This window comes from Neopelma chrysocephalum, unplaced genomic scaffold, assembly GCF_003984885.1.
Source record: "Neopelma chrysocephalum unplaced genomic scaffold, ASM398488v2 Primary Assembly neopelma1_96706, whole genome shotgun sequence".
In the NCBI taxonomy this organism is placed as follows: domain Eukaryota; kingdom Metazoa; phylum Chordata; class Aves; order Passeriformes; family Pipridae; genus Neopelma; species Neopelma chrysocephalum.
In genome coordinates, this window is record NW_020925350.1 from 62,600 (window position 1) to 66,943 (window position 4,344).

Below are 4,344 nucleotides of genomic sequence, written 5' to 3' on the forward strand. Positions count from 1 at the left end.
ATCTTAGGGAGGCGGTGGTCCTTCATCCTGGAGACGTGCCCTGCCCATCGCAGCTGTGTTCTCAGTAACATGGCCTCAATACTTGTGATTGCTGCCTGTTCAAGAACAGATGTATTGGTCACATAATCTGACCAGTGGATGTTTAGGATTGTACGGAGGCAGCGTTGATGGAAGCGTTCTAGGAGACGCAGGTGGTGGCAGTAGATGACCCATGATTCGGAACCATATAAAAGAGTAGACAGCACTATGGCTCTGTAAACACTGATCTTGGTACTTTTCTTCAAGTGTTTATTACGCCATACTCTTTTATGGAGTTTTCCAAAGGCACTATATGCCTTTGCTAACCTATTATCTATCTCCCCGTCGATCTTACCATCTGAGGAGATGAGGCTGCCTAAGTAATTAAACTGTTGGACTGATTTGAGTTCTGACTGGCCGATGGTGATGTGGGGATGATGGAGGACTTCCTGAGGTGCAGGTTGATGGAGAACTTCAGTCTTCTTTAAGCTGACTTCCAGCCCAAAGAGCTCAGCAGCATCTGTAAAGCAGGATGTTAAACGCTGCAGAGCTGCTTCTGTGTGGGCAACAAGGGCAGCGTCATCAGCGTAAAGCAGCTCCCGGACAAGATGGTTTAGGGTCTTGGTGTGGGCCTTCAGTCGCCTTAGGTTGAATAGGCTTCCATCAGTACGATATCGAATGTAGATACCGTCCTGATCATCGAGGTCTGCCGTGGCCCTTTGGAGCATCATGCTGAAAAAGATTGTGAATAGGGTAGGAGCGAGAACGCAGCCTTGTTTCACACCATTCTTTATTAGAAAGGGCTCAGAAAGTGTGTTGCCATATCTGACTTGGCCATGCTGATCCTCATGAAGTGAGATGATCATTTTAAGGAACTTGGGGGGACAACCTAAACGTTCCAAAATCTGCCAAAGACCTTTTCTGCTCACAGTATCGAAAGCCTTGGTGAGGTCAACAAAGGTTACATAGAGACCTTTGTTCTGTTCCCTACACTTCTCTTGCAGTTGTCTGAGAACAAATATCATGTCTGTGGTGCTCCTGTTGGCTCTGAAGCCACACTGACTTTCAGGTAGAATTTCTTCTGCTATAGCGGGTATTAGTCTGTTCAGGAGTATTCTTGCCAAGATTTTGCCAGCAATGGAGAGCAGAGTAATACCACAGTAATTTGAGCAGTCAGATTTAGTACCTTTCTTCTTATACAAGGTGATGATGACTGCATCACGAAGGTCTGATGGTAGTTCGCCTAGTTCCCAACAGCGCACCACAAGCTCATGAAATTTAGCATGGAGTGCAAGGCCCCCATGTTTCCAGACTTCGGGTGGAATTCCATCAACCCCAGCTGCCTTGCCAATTTTCACCTGCTGTATGGCCTTGAGGGTTTCTCCTAAAGTGGGGGCAGTATCCAATTCGAATTTCACCGGTTGTTGTGTGATGGACTGAATTGCTGAGTCTTGTACTACACGGTTCGTACTGAAAAGAGTCTGAAAGTGTTCAGACCATCGATTCAGAATGGAGGTTTTATCTGACAGAAGCGTTTGACCATCTGCACTGAGTAGTGGGCTTTGGACTTGGTACGTAGGCCCATATGCTGTTTTCAGGGCCTCATAGAAACCTTTGTGATCCCCTGTATCTGCACATAGTTGAGTTTTTGCAGCTAGATCGGTCCACCACTTGTTCTGGATGTCACGGAGTTTCTGCTGAAGCTTGCTGCATGCAAGACGAAAGGCTATTTTTCTTGTGTGACAGGATGGCAGTGCAAGGTGCGCTTGGTGGGCAGTTCTCTTCTTCCTCAACAAGTCCTGGATTTCTTGATTGTTTTCATCAAACCAGTCCTTGTTCTTCTTGAGGGAGAACCCTAAGGATTCTTCAGAGGATTGCAGGATGCAGCTTTTAATATGATGCCAAATTGTTTCAGGAGAGGAATCTGCAGGATTTGTGGGATGGTTTTTGAGCCTGGTTTGAAGATTTGTCTGGAATCTTTCTCTTACTGTGGCTGATTGGAGATCATTAACTTGAAGTCTTCTCCTTGGGATACTGCCCCTTTTGGGTTTGAATTTGAGAATGAAGTTGAGTTTACAGCGCACAAGCCGATGGTCTGTTTGGCATTCTGCGCTGGGCATCACGCGGGTGTGGAGGACATCGCGGACATCTCTCCGACGCACCAAGACATAAGCAATGAGGTGCCAATGCTTAGACCTGGGGTGCATCCAGGTTGTCTTCAGACTATTTTTCTGCTGAAAGATAGTATTAGTTATGGTAAACTGTTGCTCTGCACAGAATTCTAGCAGAAGTCGACCATTATCATTGCAGTTTCCAATACCATGCTTGCCTAATACTCCTTTCCATGCTTCAAAATTCTTACCTACTCTGGCGTTGAAATCACCAAGGATAATGATCTTATCATCTGCGGGCACCTTTTGGGTAAGGCAGCGCAGGTCAGTGTAGAATTTATCTTTTTCAGCAGGGTCAGCTTGGAGAGTTGGGGCATATATACTAAAGATGACAACGTGATGCTTGTTGTTTAGTGGAAGGCGTAGGGAGATAATGCGGTCAGAGTGACCTGTCGGCAGATTTTCGAGTTTAGGGACAATAGAGTTTTTGATCATGAAACCGACACCTGAGAGGTGTTTTTCGGTTCTGGGCTTACCTGACCAAAAGAGTGTGTAACCGGCACCATGTTCTCTGAGGCTGCCTTCCTCGTGAAGGCGAACTTCACTGAGAGCAGCAATGTCGATGTTGAGACGAGCCAGTTCATGGGCAATTAGGGCAGAACGTCGCTCAGGACGTCCGCTATTCACAGAATCGAGCATGGTTCTGATGTTCCAACATGCTAGAGTTAGTTTAGGTACACCTTTGAAGGCAGGTGTGTGCCTTTGTCTTTTGCTCTTTGTGCGACCGCATTGGAAGAAGATGCCCATTGGTCTGCGGTTAACCAACCGGGTGAAGGTGGAGATGAGCTTTGTTTAGGCCACCTTTTCTAGGCCCCTCTCCGAGTGGAGCAAGCAGTGCTGTCCTTGAAAAGGCTGCTTGGTCGTTCAGGGTGCTGCCCCAAGAGACTCTCATCTCCGTCAGTCTCAAATGACCAATATCCTGAACCGCCTGCATGCAGGGTTGAGTCTGCGGCTCCCAGTGCACCTTTCACCTACCGTTTTGACCCTCGCCCGTCGCTGCAGGACTTTTTGCATGTGGGTAAAGCCTTCAAGCCTGCGCAATGGATTTTTTAGGTGAGATGCAGTATGCGCGGAACTGAACCCACCCTTTAATCCTGAGGTTCATCTGCCAGGGCCAAGCGAGCTTGGACGGTGGCAGCGAGGTCCTCAGGACGTAGGTTTTATTAGAGTGACCTTCTCTTAGATGGATGGCCTTACAGGGCTAAGCGAGCTCCATCTGCCCGGGTTTGAGATTAGAGTTGTCCTTCTCCTAGGATGATTGCCAGAAGGCTAACGAGCTCATCCTGCCCAAGAATGTAATGTATCTGACCCTATGGTTTTGAACTGTCTGGCATGGGTGACCCTACCGATGGCATGTACCATGGCCAGCATAGCTCGCAACCACATAGGGGCACACATGGTCTGTGCCTGTCAGAGCGATCTGGGCAAGTCCCTCACTTCCCACCCCACTATCACCTAACTATACACAATATCAAGGAGACACCCAGGAACAACCCCCGCCCTGTCCACCCCTTCAGGATGCAACAGAGCAAAGCAGACACATCTAGAACATGCCGCAGCTGTGCAGAAGCCACAGGTGAGCCAAAACCAAACAGACAAACAAAGAAACCAACCAACCCCCCCACTCATCCAAGGCTGGGGTGCCTATCAAGGCCCCAGCCTGGCCGGGACCCCCATCACTGTAAAGGAACCCCACTATCCAGCCTGACCATATCCTTCCTTCACTGTGTTACCACATATCATCAGGTGCACTGCTTACCTGTGACACTTGATACAGGACTGCCCCGCTCTACCTCCTGCAAGTCGGAGGACCCCCACGGCCTGCTCGATACCCCTCCCCTCTCCTCCTCCCCCTTCCCCTGAACCCCCATCCTCCCACCTCGCCTCCCCCTCCCCCCATCAAACCCCTCCCCCCAAACCTGGAACGGCAAACCTGAGTGTGCTCCGAAGCTGTCCTCTCCTCCATGGGGGTGCAGCTCCGGCCTGTGAGGCTCCCCCATTCTCCCCTTCTCCAGCGGTGGTTGAGACAGGGGAGTAACCCGTGCGCGTGGAGCGCGCGCGGCGCCCGGGGCTCCCCGGACGCCTCCACGCTCCCCTGCGGGGCGGGAGGGCGACCCGGGGCTCCCCGGACGCCTCCACGCTCCCCTGCGGGGCG

The 4,344-nt window shown here is 50.3% G+C and overlaps 1 long non-coding RNA gene across 1 annotated transcript in view; it reads right to left on the reverse strand.

Annotated features, from left to right (window-relative positions):
• The window catches only part of LOC113981673, a 290,933-nt gene that overhangs the window by 46,423 nt on the left and 240,166 nt on the right, over positions 1-4,344 (reverse strand). The gene's annotated exons all lie outside the window — the stretch shown is intronic.